Raw genomic sequence first — 19,213 nt, 5'->3', positions numbered from 1 at the left:
ATTAAAGCAAATGGGATCAATGGAGTTAAAATCGTATCAAACCTGTCAAATCCCACCCATCCGGGCTCAGTATAATAACTTGGCTTTGTATCACAGAACCACGGTACATTGCCGATTATCCGTCCAGGTTCATATTTGAAGTAGATGGGGATGTTTTTTGAACAGAGCAGAATGCAGGTTGTTGCCAGAACCACAGCCGCAGTTTTCTTGGTGCAATATTTTGTTTTCAGCTTCTGGCAACAAATGGCTACAAATCGATCAAAGGTGATAATTGATCCTGAACAGTATGACCTCAGTGATAATGACCAGTACATCCGCCCTTGCCATGGCCACCAGGTAGCAAGTGGTGCAGGTGGAGAGGCCGCACTTTCCCCGGGACAGGATCACAATCGCCAGTAAATTAACTGTAAGAGAGAGAAGGGAAAAGAGACTGGAAATTACTGATCAAACATTCTCTGTGTCTGACCCAGACAGTCAGGGCAGGATTGTAGCACCAAAAACAGGGGAGTTGGGGTCGGGTCAGAGGTTAAAATGTAAAAATCTGAACCTGTCCCCCAACCGGCCTCAGAGCCGCCTACGTCTGGGTTTAATGGAGTCGGGAAAGGGGACGGACAGACAACCTCCCAGGAGGCGGGTTAGCAATTTAAATATTTGAATGAAGCTGGAAGTCTCTGATTTAATCTGTTTTACAGGTTTAACTCTGGCTGACTGGGTTTCCTTGTTATACCTCACGCTACATATAAAGACACCTGAGATTGGTGATTGGAACAGTTTCCCCCTCTGGGATCAGAATGATCCCTCAGAATCATCCGCCCCACCCTGGGACCGCACCACACCTTCCCCACAATCGGACCACACCAATGTGTGGAATCGGACTGCACCACCCCCAGGATCAGAACACCCACCCCAGGTTCGGACCTCACCATCCTCAGGATTGGAAACCCCACGATAGGACTTCACCCACTCCCTCCGTGGACAGACCGCACCACCCTGGGGAACGGACTCCACCCACTCTGTGAACGCACATCACCACTCCCTGGGATCGGTCCCCACCACTCCCCGGGATTGCACGCCATCACTCTCCAGGATTGAACCCCAACACTCCCTTGGATTACCAAGCATCTGACCTCACCGCCCCCGGAATTTAACCCCTTTACCCCTAGATTGTACCTCTGCACCGCGATCGGACTTTCCTCCCTGGACGGGAACATCAATGGGTTCAGACCCCTCTCCCAGGTTCAGACCACCCTCCCACATCCCCCCCCATTGTAACTTGTATCAGACATTTCACCTGTCCACTCCCCTTAACCAGACTGGGACCAAACTCCAGGATCGGAGGCACCTTACTGGGTTGGGGACCAAACACTCCACCTCCTCCTCCCCGGACTGGGACCTTGTTCCTGGTTCGGGGACCTCTCCCCAGGGTTGATGATCAGATACACCTCATCCCCCCCCAGACTCACATTCCAGAATAGGAGGTCCCTGCCCCAGTTGATGATCAGACACGCGCCCTCCCAGTCCCCCTCCCCTCCCGCTGTTTTTAGCAACAAGCAGTCGGAGAAAAGTGGGCTGTAGGGGGAAGGAAATAACAAAAGGGAAGGTCTGTGATCGAGTGGAGGGCAGGAGTGATTCAATGAGAAAAGGGATAATGGTGCAAGGTGAATGGGACAATTAAAGAAACAGAGGATGGGTCCAGAGGAGGTGTAAATGGTTACAGCAGAATAACAGAGGGAGAGGGGAGCATGGAAAATCTGGCAAAGAGGAGAAGGTTCCAGTGGTCCGGAAAAGTGATGGAGAATGGTGGGTAGAACCCAGGGGTGTGGACCAGACTGCCAGCTGTGTACCAATAGGGGATCCCCACCCCAAGCACCAGCCTACTCCCCCTCCACTCCCAGTGACTCTGGTGTAGCCATCCTCCATTAGCAGCACAGGCTGTCCCAGAAAGTGGGAGTAATGGTTATAATATGAAGATTTTAATCTCAGTGTCGAATTCAACAGTAATAAAAGGCCTAATTGAAAAATCCAGTCCTGTTCCTCATTGAACTTCAGTGGAAGAGTGTAGGATGTCGGAGATAGAGAGGTCAGAGTGGGAGTGGGATGTAGAATTAAAATGACAAGTGACCAGAAGCTCAGGGTCACTCTTGCAGACTGAACGGAGGAGTTCTGCAAAGCAATCACTCAATCTGTGCTTGCTCCTCTCTCAATGTCTAGGAGATTCCATCGTGAGCAGTGAATACTGTTAATAAATTGAAAGAAGTCCAAGTAAATCACTGTTTCACCTGGAAGGAGTGTTTCGGACCTTGGACAGTGGGAAGGGAGGAGGTAAAAGGGCAGGTGTTACATCTCCTGTGCTTGCACAGGAAGTTGCCTGGGGAAGAGGAGCTGACGTTGGGGGTGATTGAGGAGTGGATCAGGGTGTCACAATGAGTGGGGGGAAGGGAGGGGAGCAGAATATATGTTTGGTGTTGGACTTAGCTGGATGTGATAGAAATGTTGGAGGATGATGTGTTGAATGTGGAGGCTGCTGGGGTAGAAGGCGAGGACAAGGGGAACTTTATCATGGTTCTGGCAGGGAGGGAAGGGGTGAAGGTAGAAACGTGGGAAATGGGATGGACACGGTCACAGGCCCTGTTAACCACAGTGGCGGGGAATCCTCGGCTGAGGAATCGTGAAGACATTTCAGAAGCACTGGTGTGGAAGGTAGCATCGTCAGAACAGATGGAACGGTGGTGGAGAAACTGGGAGAATGGAACAGAGTCTTTCCAGGACGCCGGGTGGGAGGAAGTATAATCAAGGTAGGTATGGCAGTCAGTGGGATTATAGTAGATATTGGTGGACAGCCAATCCCCTGAAATGGAGCTGGAGAAGTCGAGGAAGGGAAGAGAAGTGTCAGAGACGGACCATATGAAGACGAGGGAGACACAGTCATCAAAGTATCAGAAAAATATGTGCAGGAGGGGACCTGAGTAGATTTGGAACAAAGAATGGTCCAGGTAGCCTACACAAAGGCAGAATAGCTAGAACACATACGTACCCATAGTGACAACATTTAAGTGAGGAATATCCCTGTGTTTATATCAGAGGTCCACACACCTAAACTTTACAACAGGGTTCATGCACAGGACTCTGCGAAGGTTTTCATTCCAAGACCAGATCCGGTGAGGAAGAGAGGCGTTCCAGTGGAAATGGTGATTGAATGAAACAAAATGAATCAATTCCAAATGGAGCCCTCAGAATGTACCAGGAGATGGTGAAGGGAAACTGGCTGGGAAATGACCTCATGCTGTCTGTCAGGCAAGATCCCATCCACTGTGAGTTTAAGGAGAGCTCGGGTTTGGTGGACTTTGGAGCAGACTGACATGGACAGTAAATGGAATTCTGCAGCACAGCTCCGAGCTCAGAAGGAAGGATGTCTCATGGGTTGTGGGACAGTCAGGGCCAGAATGACCCAGTGGATGAGGATCCAGAGCCTGAAGAAGGGAGTGAGATCTCTGAGGGGATCAAATAATCCAATTGTCAAATAATCGTGAATAAATCCAATGAAAAACTTCAAGACATTGAAAGTTGACAATGGGGAGATATTTGATGAAGTCATCAGAGAACAAACTCACTGGTTGAGATGTATTGCATCCACACAGACTAAAAAAGAAAGGTAGAGATAGCAGAGTAATGATTATCTGCCCATTAATAATCAGACTAGGAGATAGCGCCAGGGGAGTAGCAGATAGTTAATGAGATTATTGTATTTTAAAGGGGGTGCAACAAAATGCTTCACGAGATATATTCCTGTGGTGAGAGGATTGTTGTATTAAGAGAGATTGAGGCTTATATTCTCTGGAGTTTAGAAGAATGAGAGGTGGTCTCCTTGAAATATACAAGATTATGAGAGGGATTGACAGGGTAAATGAGAGACAGTTTCCCCCTGGCTGGAGAGTCTAGAACTAGGGGGCATAGTCTCAGGATAAAGAGTCGACCATTTACACTGAGATGAGGAGAAATTTCTTCACTCAGAGGGTTGTCAATCTTTGAAATTGTCCACTCCATAGTGCTGTGGATATTCAGTCATTGAGTATATTAAAGACTGAGCTCAGTAGATTTTTGGAGTCTAAGGAAATCTCGGGATAATTGTTTTGTGTGGGAATGTGGAATTGAGGTTGTGGATCAGCCGTGACCTTACTAAATTGTGGAGCAGGTTCGAGGGGCTGAATGGTCTACTCCTGCTCCTACTTCTTATGTTTCATTCTTGTGTGATTCATTGCAAACAATAAATCTTGGATTCTATTCTGTAAGTATATTTATTCAGTCAGTAAACAAGAAAAAGTAGCATTCGGCAAAACAGACTGAGGAGCGGACAGTGATAAACACACTTGACCAGTACAATTAAACTCTCACAATCTGACAGCATCCTAATAACACCTTCAAATTACATTTGCTCATCAGAATTCTACTGGAAGTTTTATCAGTTCATTCTGAGGAATTATTCACACACTGCCGCACCCTCCACGTCTCTCGAATTCTTTCTCCATCTCCTTCTAGTTTTCCTCCTCTGTCTCTATCACGCCTCTATCTCTCTTCACTGTCTCTTATTTTCTTTCTTAATTATCCTTTTCTCATCCCATTCATCCAAATATTCTGCACCTGCATTCTGTTCATCTGCCCGTGTTCGATAATCCAATTCTCAATGTCAATTTGTTTAATGAAGCCTCTGAATAGTTTTAACAATTCTCCAGATCAGACAAATCTCCGCCAGTTCACCTATACTGTTCATTTTATCTACAGTGCATGGAATGAACAGAATCCAATGACTCTTCCAGACATACCTCACAATAATTGAAATTCCTTCTCCTGGAATTATAAAGTACAGCAATTGTTAAGTTCACAGAACACCAATATCCCTGGTGCAGCTTATAATTTACAGATAAATAGAAGTACTCATGATTCCAAGAGATACAGTGTAAACTGATACAACATCACATCAATACTTTCCATTTGACAATGTTGTCCAGTGATAGTGAATTCAGCCACAGTGAAACAAAGAGAGATGTGAAATAGCCAGCAGAAAACTCAGTTCAGTAACCAGCCATCTGAAGCAGCAGCAGACACACACTGAATGAAATATTATTTCATGACAGTGATAACCAATATATATGTTGAAATTCCAGTTAAACTGACCCATGTTATTGGAAGGGAAGACATTGAGCTGCCTCCTTGTAACACTGAGACTGTGAGCTGTCCCCATTATCAATCACTGAAACCATGTTGATAAAAATATTCCAGGACAGATTAGTCCAACAACGTTAACCTATTAACAAATCCTGATAGTCTTATTCCTGCTCTTAGTCCAGACACCTGATTACAAAACATTCAATGCAGAGAATAATCCAGTAACATTAACAAGATTGGGTAAACAAACATCATTACAGAAATAATGCAGCTGCTATAAGACAAAGAGCAGAGACTGAGCACATTCCATGATTCAACTGTTGGAACAGAACAGGCAGCTTTGTAAAACAGAAATTGAGAAATAATACCGAGTACAGCAGCACAGTGAACACCATTTTATGCCATTACCTGATGAGATACCAACTTACCAGGAATTCCAACAGCTGCAAGAATAGGATAGTAAATATCTTCTATCTGATGGATTACTGGATGTACCATTTCTGTGAGAAGCACGATTTCTACCGCTGCAGCAGGCACGCTGAGCTGATCGAATGCAATGGGTCCTGATTTATACAGGGAGTAAGCCTCCACTGACACAGTTATCCCCCTGATCATTTCTATTACTTACACCCAACTGAACAAACACATGACATCAGCAGCTTTGATTCTGAGGTAAATAATGCAGTGGATAAAACACAAACATCTCAAAATCCAGGACATTATCTTCATTGGTCAAATAAAAGCAAAATGCTGCAGATGCTGGAAATCTGAAATAAAAACAAGAAATGCTGGAAATACTCAGCAGGTCTGACAGCGTCCGTGGAGAGAGAAGTAGAGTTAATGTTCAGTAGTGGAGGGTCAAGAGAGATGGTGAAGAGCTAGAGCAGGGTGTTGTCTGAACACATGTGGAAGCTGACCCCATGTCTGTTCATGATGTTACCAGTGGGCAGCATGTAGATGAGGAAGAGGGGGGAGTAAGAATGGAAAGTTCAGGGACTCCAGAGCTAACAGTGCTGGTCAGGGAAGAGAAGCCATTACTGGAGATGCTCTGGTTATAATCAGATCAGTGAGAGTGGAACCAGGCGAGGACATTCCCACTGAAGGAGGGCAGTGTCAGAGGTATGGATAGGTCAAGAGTGGGCTTGCTGCAGGTTTGGAGGAGAGGCTGCAGATGGGGAGGGGTGAGGACATGGAGGTACTTTAATACAAGGATGAGAATTTTAAGCCAATGTGGGTCAGTGAGGGTGAAAGTGATGGGAGAGTGGGACTTGGTGAGGGCTGGATATGGACAGCAGAGTTTTGGATCAGTTGACATTGATGGAAGGTGGAGTTTGGGTGGACGGTCAGGAGTGAACTGGAGAAATGGAGTTAGAGGGTGACACACTTCTAATTCTACTGGAACCATTAACCAATGTAGAATAACCAAGTAAACATCTACAGTAAAATAGCAGAAACAGGAATGTTAATGGGACATGTTCAATGCCCGTCCCCTAATATCACCCACAGTAATTTCTAGGCTGCAATTCCTAACATGGCCTTTAACTATCCCCATGTCAGAAACGAAAAGTTCATAATTTAACTGGGAAACTGTAGGAACAGAGTGAAACAGGTCTGCTTGTGTCCCTGGATTCAGTGTAGATTGTGGAGAAATCAGTAACATTCAGAATTGATTCAGCAGGAGTGAACATGGTCAAGACAATCATATGAAAATTGTAAATGAAGCTGCTCATTATTGTGGGATCAGTCCTGTAATGAGCAAAGATTTCAGCTTTATTCTTGAGAGGTGTCCAACAAAGATAATAAAAACAAGAAATGCTGGAAATACTCAGCAGGTCTGGCAGCATCTATGGAGAGAGAAGCAGAGTTAACATTTCAGGTCAGTGACCCTTCATCAGGAGTCCCTGAACTTTCCATTCCAACTCCAGCCTCTTCCTCATCTACCTGCTGCCCACTGGTGACATCATCTATATACACGGGGTCAGCTTCCACATATGCTCTGACAACACCCAGCTCCAGTTCTCTACCATCACTCTTAACCCTCTACTGCCTCAGTGTTAACAGACATTTTTATATGTATTCTTTGGGATGTGAGCATTGTTTGCAAGGCCCACATTAATTGCCCCTCAAGGAGATGGTGGTGTGTGTCCTTATAAGTTACTGGTCAAATCAATGGAGTTTGCAGCATTGAATGTCAGATGTCACAGATTGAGTAAGCACTAAATAATTAAGCAGACATTTAACATCAACACTTAGGAAACAATCCTTGAGAGTTGTAGCTGGAAAACTCTAACACATTACAGTCCTGAGCTCGGTATACAGATTGGTCAGACATTTATCACATTCCAAAACATCAGTTCCAACACTAACTTTTTATATCTTTCCCTTCCCCCTTCTACCTGACAATTCACATGTTGTCACATGATACAGTTACATTAAAAGGTGTCTTTGATTGGTTTGATTATATTCTGTCCTTCCAGTTATGGATCCCAGTTACAATAACTGACATTGGTGAATATATCATTCTTCACAACATCTCTCTTTCTAAATACCTTCACTTGTTGCACACTCACTGGACTGAATTTTTTGTACCCACAGCTCATTTTGGTGCTGGGCGAAACAAACGGCCGCAGAGACGCCACAATCTTCCATTCAGCAGCAAATTTAAATAGCCAGGGCAGGCAGCCCCCCTCCAATCATGTGCAGGGGGTGGGCTGTCCATTCACGGCAATGATGTCAGCTACCTGTACTGACACCGTTTTTAAAGGGCTTTTAGCCTGACCGGGAAGTTTAAGTATTTAAAGGTAAAGTAAATAAAAATAAATAAAGACACTTCTTCTCCCCCTCTCCCATCCCCCCCCCCCCATAACAATAAAACTAATTATCTGCCCTCCTCCCCTCCAAAACACTTACCTTGTCCATCTGACCTTCTCCCAACAGACTGCAAAAACTTTCAACTACTACCCTTCCCACCATCCCCTAAACCCATGACATGAATTTGACCCCGTCCCCACTCCCTTGCACTGAAAAACTTACCTCCTCCCCCCTCTCCCCACCAGATTGGTGCCTCATTTCCCCAGAAAACAAAATCCAGCCCAATGTTTTCCTGCTCTTTCTCAGGCAGCTGCTTATCCGAAGCAAGGATTCACAGCCTCCCTTGTAATGAATGAAATCTTTCTCTGTTTCTTTGGTGCAAAGAGTGTTTTACTGGTCTCTCTCTGTGCTCCTGATGTTAGTAACCCTTTCTTATCCATATCTCCTATTAACGTTTCTATTAAGCAGCTGGTTATAATCTTAGAATTGCCGTATACTTCAAACTACTTTAAAAAATAGCAATTTAAGAATCATTCTTCCCGATATCACAACCAATGGATAAATGCCAGCATTACTTCAAAGAAATAAATATCATTAGCAGTATTACTTTAGCACACTTCAAGTCAATCTGATTAACCCTTTCCTTACAGTACCACCTTTCTTGGCTTCAGAGTATTTAAGGTCGACTCGAAAGATTCTTTCCTCATTGTCATATATCTTTATCCATTGGTTGTATGTAACATATCAATAATATTGTGAAGATTGTGATATATTGAATAGTAAACATAGTTCCAAACCTATTCCGACATGTATTTTCATATATCTAAACATCATCACCTGGACTGAAAGGATCTCCCAGTTCTGATTGATTGATACCCATATGGTAGAAAATTTAAGATCAATTTTTGAGCTTCAGCCTGAATTTTGAATTTTCTTCTTTACCTTTCTTTACTTAAATGCCCTTCCCAGTGGCCAGAGGTCCCGCACCTTCGGATCTCCGTATGGACATCCAAGGTGTGATACTGATGGGGAGGGGGCAGGAGTGAGATTCTCAGGGCGGGCGGAGGGGGGAACCATTCCGCCCTCTCCATTTAAATGAGCCCCCGTGCATAATATAGCGGGGGCTCAGTGATGGGCGATCCACACGGGCAGTCTGCCAACTTCAAAGTGCACCATCGCGATTTGTGGCACACTTGTAAATTCAGCCCACTGTGTCTGAGACCCATTCTTCAGTGAATTATCATCATGCATTCCACATACTAGTTACCTCATGAGTGACTGATCACGTTTGCAATATTATAGGTATCCCAAGGTCATGCCACACATGATATCAGACACAAGCCATTCTTGTGTGTCCAGAATATCTGATCAAAAGATTGGGGTGTCTGGGGGTTTTTGCTTTCCCACTGCATAGTTGTGACCAGACTATAAAATACATCTTCTCACTGTTCAGTACATGCATGAACACAACTATCTCCAATGGAAAGCTATCAATGAACAATTTGTAGCTATACTTTCCTGGATTTCACTGGATTGTGTATTGATATCACACTGAGATTTATTGGTGAATCACACCCAGGCGGTTTAGGTTACTCGTGAATGCACTCACACAACCTTTCCCAAACACATTTGCTCAGATTGCATATATTCACCTATTATCTTCTTGGCCCTGTTCAACTGGTGATATTCAATGGCATTACGATCGCTGAATCCCCACTATCAACACACCCTAGGGATTACCATTGACCACATACTGAACTGGAGTAGCTGTATAAATACCGTGGCTACAATAGCAGGTCAGAGGCTAGGAATACTATGGCGAGTAACTCATCTCCTGACTCCCCAAATCCTGTCCACCATCAACAAGGCACAAGTCAGGAATGTGATGGAATACTCTCCACTTGCCTAGATGAGTGCAGCTCTAACAACACTTAAGAAGCTCGACACCATCCAGGACAAAGCAGCTCATTTGATTGGCACCCCATTCACAAACATTCATTCCCTCCAGTACTGATGCACAGTGGCAACAGTGTGTACCTTCTACAAGATGAAGTGCAGTAATGCACCGAGGCTCCTTAGACTGCACCTTCCAAACCCATGACCTCTACCACCTAGAAGGACAAGGGCAGCAGATGCATGGGAACACCACCACCTGCAAGTTCCCCTTCAAGCCATGCACCATCCTCCATCCTGACTTGGAACTATATCACCGTTCCTTCACTGTCACTGGGTCAAAATCCTGGAACTCCCTTCCTAACAGCTCTTTGAATGTACCTACCCCACATGGGCTGCAGCAATTCAAGAAGGCAGCTCAGCACCACCTTCTCAAGGGTAATTAGGGATGAGTAATAAATGCTGGCCTGGCCAGCGATGCCCACATCCCATGAACAGATAAAAAAGTGATAATTTTTAAAAATAAGGGTGGGGAGATTTAGGCTGCCTGGAAGGCTGACTGGAAAGGTTTTTATGAAATTGTGAATAACTTTGGAGAAATCAAAATTAATCAGACCATCCAGACATGAGGGAAGAAAATACAGAACATGTGGTATCATAGAAATCAGCGTAAACCCGAGAAATAGAAGAAGACAGGTGTTGAATTGAGAAAAAATGTTCCATTCGGTCTTACATCCGCAGGTGAAGGAGTGACTAAGATGTTGTATGTTATGCTACTACTCTGGATTGTGAATGGTATTTCTGGGAATGGACGCCGGGATCATTTTAACCATACAATGAAAGGCCCCCAGATGCAAATCTGTAGGTTTACCATAGAACAGACAACATGCTATTATACATGAAAAGACTACAAAGTTAAACAAGAATAGGAGGTTTGCCTTGAATACACTTGCACCAGTTCCAGAGATGTCGCCTTTTAAAGGGTAGAATCAGATGATCAATAGGGAACTAGAAAAGAGGCACTGTGGATTAAGAATCACAACAAAACGGGACTAAGTTGTGTTGTTCTAAATTTCTGCCCCATAATAACAGGACACATCCATGTCAGCATAAAAATGGGGGCTTAGGGAATACGGCCAGCAGTGTAATAGCGTCAATAAGACTAGAGGGTGAAAGAAAAGGACAATGCTGTATTTACAGTGGACAGGAAGGTAATGGTGTGATGAAGGATTTGGAGGACAGTTTGAATGCATTTGTGAAAAAAACATTCAGAAAAATCAGACATGAGGTGGTATTGGGGAAAGAACTATAATCGGGTTCCCCAGGAAAATTGGGAATTCCGTATACAGGAGATCAAGGAGACTCCTCCGGATTAGATGGGATGGAAGAAACCTTGACTCAAATACTAAATTGACCATGGGTGTGGCAGCGCCATAGGAGTTGGAAAGGGGACACTGTGATAATAGGGGAGGGATGGGTAGCTTGATTTTCCTGCACAGATAACATTAACCATGAAACCAAGAAATGACACTGCACTGAAAGGAAAGAACTGTCGCATCCAGTTTAAGACATGTTAATGGATTAGTAATTGAATCTGTAAATGTATTATACAACAATGTGTGCTTTGAAATCGTATTGCTTTGTTAAACATAAGCTTAAATCTGTCAACTGGTTTATGTGAGAGGAATTATTCACAATTAATAGACCAAAATGGTAGGAGAATTAGTGAAGGAATTACTAGTAAAAAATAAAAAAGAGGACCTAACGAATGAAAAATGATGAGGAATATGAGGAGAATTATTTTAATAATCATTTGGTAGGACAGAACTTGAGAATTATTGAAAATAGAGACATGGTGTCAAAGCTTTTCATCTTGCACTCATCAGGACAATACACAAGAATAATCAATGTAGGGGAAAACAGCAACTTCTACTGCATGAGAAGAGAGTGCAGATTGGTTGGCAAGTGAATTCTGATTGGTAGAGTCATTGCCATGGAGAATGCACCAGTTTACGGTGACTGACAGTGAACTGCCAAGCTTTGTTTTAAATTTCAACCAGGCAGCTTTACAATGATTGGTCAAGGCATTGCCCTGAGGAATAGCCCAGCAAATGGCTGTCACTTTATTTTGTTCAGCTGAAACAGGCACAATGTGTGTACATGTTCTTTCTGTTTGCAAAGAACAGGGACCTGTGTATTAATGTATGTAGCTTCCAAAATGCTCAAATGCACCACACTGACTGACAATCTTAAATTGATTGTTAGCATAATTCTAAGAACACTGTGGGTTATTTAGCAAATGTGGTCCAATCGCAGAATCACGTCTAACATTGGACACTGTGTTTTGAGTTTTGCAAGCACTGGCTGGTTGGGTACGGCCTGTAACTTGTCCATTGGGAACAGCGAAAGGGAAATGTTGTTTGATACAATCCGCCAGTCTTTAAGGATGTATGGCCTATATACATAGCGTCACACTGGCATTGAAATTCATATATCACATTACTCATGTGCATTACTTATTGTGCATTAAGCAGGACGTCTTTTTGGCTTGATGGCAGCATCCTGTTAGTGACAAACACCACACGTGTTGCTACTTTATAGTAGCAGTGTGAAACAGCTAGCTTTACCTGTTGCTCAAATTTTTGGGATATATTCCCCTTCCAGGGTAATTTGAGGTAGACTGGGCACTTCTCATGAAGTATAAGTTGCCGTTTTTCCCTACATTGGTTATTCTTGCACATTGTCCTCATGAGTGCAATACGAAAAGCTTCGACAACATGTCTCTATTTTCAGCAGCTCTCAAGAATGATTTTAAATCATGAAGAAAGTGAGGGTTGACTGAATAACTGGAAATAGGATCATGACAAGATTAGCAGAAGTAAACAGAATAGATATGGAAAGAATGTGGGGGCATTATGAGGTAATGAAGAGGTAAAATAAAGGGATCATTGGAGAATATTAATCAACAAGAAGTTGATAATCTGAGGGAGCATCAGAATCCATTTTCGTCGACAGAAGAATTGTGCCAGAAGTGGGAAGCTCCAGGGTAAAATAAACGAGTTGATGCAGGTAAACAATGAGGTGACCTTACTAGACGTGTCATGTGTAGCCTGTATGCAGCATTGGTGTAGAATGTGATACAGAAGGGATGGAGTACATCGAGGCTAATCGAATCCCTTCATTTATTCATGACGAGCAACTGAGAAAATGGGTCAAAGGAAACAGGAAACGGACAATAATATGATGCACCAATTGGAAATGTACTTCCCCCACCAACCCCAAGATGAGGTATTAGCACTACCCATGTTAGCAGAGAATGGGGTCAGACTGAGAAAGTACCAGACAGAGTCTTTGAGAGGGATTGAAGACTCTGGCATAGTCCCAATGAATATACAACATGAAGAATACCCACAACACAATTTAACAATAACTTTAACTTTATTCCATGGTGTATCGATTATCAAGCCCAATGTAACAATTAGCTGCAACATCAATCCCTTATGTATGAGTTGAAAAGCCCAATTTTACAATGAATTATAACTTTATTCCACTGAGAATCATTTATAAATGTCAATTTAAGAATTAACTCTAACCTTATTTCCCTATGCATTGTTAACAAGCCCAACATAACAATTCACTGTAACTTTATACACTGTGTACCAGTTACCATGTCTAATTTAGCATTTAGCTGTAACTTTATTCCCCAGTGTATTGCTTGTCAAGCCCAGTTTAACAATTAATTGTGGCCTTTTACAAATGTGCTCTTGGTATAATGACCAATTAAACAATTAACTCATTTTATTATTCAGCATATATACAATTGAGCAATTAGTAACACATTATTTCCCGAAGCATTCTTTACTGTAATCCAGTATAAGAATAAACTATTTTTATGCACCTGGGTATAATTTATTGTATCACATTTAAATAATTAACTTTCTGCTATGTGTAATGTGACATTCTCCACATGCATTGTAACAATAAAGGGGAATAAAGTTGTAACAAGCTCAATATAACAAGTAGCTGTAACTTTCTATCCTGTGTATTAGCTATCATCCACAATTTTACAACTGACTGCATCTTTGTTCCACTATGCATTGGTAACCTTATCCAATTAAATTAATAATTATAACCTTATTCCTCTGTAAATTGTGTCATGCTCACGATAACAATTAATTGTAACTTTATGCAACTTTATGCCCTTCAAAACACTCCTACAGGGGATGCAGAGACCAAGTGGTCCACATCAGAGACGCCATCTATGACTCAGCAATGAACACCTTTGGCAAACGTGTGAAGCAGAATGCAGACTGGTTTCAATCTCACTTTGAAGAGCTGGAATCTGTCATAGCTGCGAAGCGCCTTGCATTGCTGAACTACCAGAAAGCCCCCAGCGAGTTAACAACGGTAGCACTTAAAGCAGCGAGAAGCCAGGCACTGCGCAAATGACTACCGGCAACACCTATGCAGTCATATTCAGCTGGCCTCTGACACCGGAAACATCAGAGGAATGTATGATGACATTAAGAGAGCTTTTGGGCCAACCATCAAGAAGATTGCCCCCCTCAAATCTAAATCAGGGGACACAATCACTGACCAACGCAAGCAAATGAACTGCTGGGTAGAGCACTACTTAGAACTGTACTCCAGGGAAAATGTTGCCACTGAGACCACCCTCAATGCAGCCCAGTCTCTGCTAGTCATGGATGAGCTGGCCATACAGCCAACAAAATCGGAACCCAGTGATGCTATTGCTTCTCTAGCCAGTGGAAAAGCCCCTGGGAAGGACAGCATTACCCCTGAAATAATCAAGAGTGCCAAGCCTGCTATACTTTCAGCACTTTACGAACTGCTTTGCCTGTGCTGGGATGAGGGAGCTGTACCACAGGACATGTGCGATGCCAATATCATCACCCTCTACAAGAACAAGGGTGAACGCGGTGACTGCAACAACTACGGTGGAATCTCCCTGCTCAGCATAGCGGGGAAAGTCTTTGCTCGAGTCACTTTAAACAGGCTCCAGAAGCTGGCTGAGCATGTCGACCCAGAGGCACAGTGTGGCTTTCGAGCAGAGAGATCCACCATTGACATGCTGTTCTCCCTTCGCCAGCAACAGGAGAAATGCCGTGAACAACAGATGCCCCTCTACGTTGCTTTCATTGATCGCACCAAAGCCTTTGACCTTGTCAGCAGACGTCGTCTCTTCAGACTACTAGAAAATATTGGATGTCCACCAAAGCTACTCAGTATCATCACCTCATTCCATAACAATATGAAAGGCACAATTCAGCATAGCGGTGCCTCATCAGACCCCTTTCCTATCCTGAGTGGTGTGAAACTGGGCTGTGTTCTCGCACCTACACTGTTTGGGATCTTCTTCTCCCTGCTGCTCTCACATGCATTCAAGTCTTCAGAAGAAAAAATTTTCCTTCACGCAAGATCAGGGGGCAGGTTGTTCAACCTTGCCCCTCTAAGGGCGAAGACCAAAGTACAGAAAGTCCTCATCAGGAAACTCCTTTTCGCTGATGATGCTGCATTAACATCTCACACTGAAGAGTATCTGCAGAGACTCATCGACAGGATTGCGGCTGCCTGCAACGAATTTGGCCTAACCATCAGCCTCAAGAAAACGAACATCGTGGGACAGGACGTCAGAAATGCTCCATTCATCAAAATCGGCAACCACACTCTGGAAATGTTTCAAGCGTTCATCTACCTAGGCTCAACTTTCACCAGTAACCTGTCTCTCGATGTAGAAATCAACAATTGCATGGGAAAGGCTTCCACTGCTATGTCCAGACTGGTCAAGAGAGTGTGGGAAAATGGCGCACTGACACAGAACACAAAAGTCTGAGTGTATCAAGCCTGTGTCCTCAGTACCTTGCTCTGCAGCAGCGAGGCCCGGACAACGTATGTCAGCCAAGAGCGACGTCTCAATTCATTCCATCTTCGCTGCCTCCGGAGAATCCTAGGCATCAGGTGGCAGGACCGTATCTCCAACGCAGAAGTCCTTGAGGCGGCCAACATCCCCAGCATATACACCCTACTGAGCCAGCGGCGCCTGAAATGACTTGGCCATGTGAGCCGCATGGAAGATGGCAGGATCCCCAAGGACACATTGTACAGCGAGCTCGTCACTGGTATCAGACCCACCGGCCTTCCATGTCTCCGCTTTAAAGACGTCTGCAAACGCGACATGAAGTCCTGTGACATTGATCACAATCCGTGGGAGTCTGTTGCCAGTGATCGCCAGAGCTGGTGGGCAGCCATAAAGGCGGGGCTAAAGTGTGGCGAGTTGAAGAGACTTAGCAGTTGGCAGGAAAAAAGACAGAAGTGCAAGGGGAGAGCCAACTGTGTAACAGCCCTGACAACCAATTTTATCTGTAGCACCTGTGGAAGAGTCTGTCACTCTAGAATTGGCCTTTATAGCCACTCCAGGCGCTGCTTCACAAAGCACTGACCACATCCAGGTGCTTACCCATTGTCTCTCGAGACAAGGAGGCCAAAGAAGTATTGTTTATCATCAAATTTAACAGTAACACATCTGATAGCAACTTCTTTCCTTTTTTGTTACTTTATATGTCAATTTTTAGAATTGACTGTAATGTTTTAACCTGGGTACTAATTATAGTATCCAATTTAACCATTTGGCATCACATGCACTTATTATGACCAACTAAAGAATTAACTAACTTTATTATCTAGTGTTCTTGTTGCATGCAATTGGACAATTTACTGTAAATTTATTATGCAGCATATTACTTATCAGGTCAAATTTAAAAATATACATTATACTCCTGTGTGTTTTTATCAAGTCCAGTTTAACAAGTAATTGTAGCCTTATTCCCCTGTGGATTGTTTTCAAAGTCCAATAAAATAATTAACTGTAACCGTCTTCCTTGTGCATTAGTTGTTAAACACAATAAACTAATTGTAAATTCATCCCTTGTGTGTTACTTTTCGAGCTAAATTCAACAATTAAATGCAAATTTATTCTCTTGTGTATTGTCATCACACCCAATATAACAATTAACTGTAACGTTAATCCCTGTATATTAGTTATCAGGAGCAATGAATGATTCATTATAAACTTATACCATGTGTACTAGTTATTGATTGCAATTTAACAATTAACTGTAACTGATTTCCCCTGTGCATTGGTTCTCATGTCCACTTGAATAATTAACTGTAACTTTATTGCCCTGTGTATTGGTCATCATGTCCAGTTAAACAATTAACTAATGTAATTACCCTATATATTGGTTCTTAGCCCAATTTAACAATTAATTGCAGCTCTGTTCCTCTGTGAATTTATCAGGACCAGTTTAATGATGAACTAATTTCATGCACAATGTATTTGTTACAAGCAAATGAATTAATTAATTACAAATTTATTCCCTACATTATGTTTATCATATCAGAATATAATTTTTTACTGTAATGTTATGCAGTATGTTATTTATCATACTAAATTTAAATAATTAACTTCCCCCCCTGTGTATTGCATAATCTATCCAATGTTATAATTTATTATAACTCGTAACAATTCTATTAGTTATCACATCCAATTGAACATAAAACTGTAACTTTATTCCACGGTATATTGCATATCTGGACCAATATAACAATTAGCTGCAACATTAGTCCCTTATGTATGAGTTGACAAGCACAATATTAGAACTAGCTGTAACTTTATTCCACTGCACATCAGATATCAATGCCAATTAACTAGTTGAATTAGGCAGTGTATGTGTATTATACAATTAACAATGAACTGTAACTTTATTCCCCAGTCTACTCCTTGTCTGGTCAAAAGTAACAATTAACAGTAACTTTATTATGCTTTGGATTGGTTATTGCATCCAATTAAACACTCCCTGTAACTTTATTGCAAATTGTGCTGGTTTTCAAGCCCAATTTCAAAAATTAACTGTAACCTTTCTCCTCTGTGTACTGTTGTCAAGCACACTGTCACAATTAACTTTTACTATATATCTTGTGCATTAGTTAACAAGCACAATAAACAATTAACTGCAACGTGATATTTTGTGTATCAGTTAGCAGTTCCAATTTAACAATTACCTGAACTTTAATCAGTTGCATATTGATTATAATGGCCAATTAAATAATTAACTGCAACTGTGTTTTTTGTATTGTTGATCAAGATACAATAAATAATTAACTATCTTTTTCTCCACGTGTATTGTAACAAGTTCAATATAACAATTAGATGTAACTTTCTGTCATGTGTACTAGCTATCATGCCCAATTTTACTACTGGCTGCACCTTTATTCCCTTGTGTGATGGTTGTCATATTCAACTAAACTATTAATTAAAAACCTATTCCCTTGTATATGACTACCAAGCCCAGTACGACAATTATTTGTAACTTTATGCACCAGTGTATTGATAGCAAGCCCAATTTAACAATTAACTGTAATCTTATTCCCCTGCATATTGTCATAAAGCCCAATATAACAATTAACTACAACTATAGTCCTTGTATATTGGTTATCAAGTCTAATATAAAAAATAACTGTAATGTTATTACCCTATGTATAGGTTATCAAGCTCAATTTAAGGATTAACTGAAGCATTGTACCCACGTGCACTCGTTATCACAACCAGTTTTACAGTTAACTCATCTGTAAGACAATATGTATGCAATTGACTATTAATTGTTACTTTATACCCCAGCGCAATGTTTATCACAATCCAATACACCAGTTAGCTGCAATTTTCTGCACTACCATACAAATTATACACTGTGTATGAGTTGCCATGTCCAATTTAGCAATAGCTGTAACTTTATTCCCCAATGTATTCTATATCAAGCCCAGTTTAAAAATTAATGGCAGCTTTGTACCCATGTGCACTCAGTATCATAACCAATTTAACAAATAATTCATTTGATTAGTCGATGTACATACAATTAAACAATTAACTAATTTTATTTCCCTATGTATTCTTTATTGTAATCCAATATAACAATAAACTGTTATTTTTATGCACCTGGGTATAATTTATCATATCAAATTTAAATAACTAACTTTTTTTCTCTGTGCATTGCATAAGATGCTTTATTTTAGAATTAACTGAAACATTCTAAATCGGTGTATTAGTTATATTGTTCAATGTAATAATTTAGTGCTTCAATGCACACCATGCACTGGTTGTAACAATCAATTAACCAATTAATGAATTTTATTAGGCAGTGTATTTGTCATATTAAATTGAACAATTAACTGGTGCTTTAGTCCTCTGCCTACTACTTAGCTGCTCAAATTTAATCATTAATAGTAACTTAATTACACTTTGTATTTGTTATTACATCCAATTAAACTA

The sequence above is a fragment of the Heterodontus francisci genome, chromosome 29 (genome assembly GCF_036365525.1).
Source record: "Heterodontus francisci isolate sHetFra1 chromosome 29, sHetFra1.hap1, whole genome shotgun sequence".
Lineage (NCBI taxonomy): Eukaryota > Metazoa > Chordata > Chondrichthyes > Heterodontiformes > Heterodontidae > Heterodontus > Heterodontus francisci.
Note: the sequence above shows the minus strand (reverse complement) of the source record.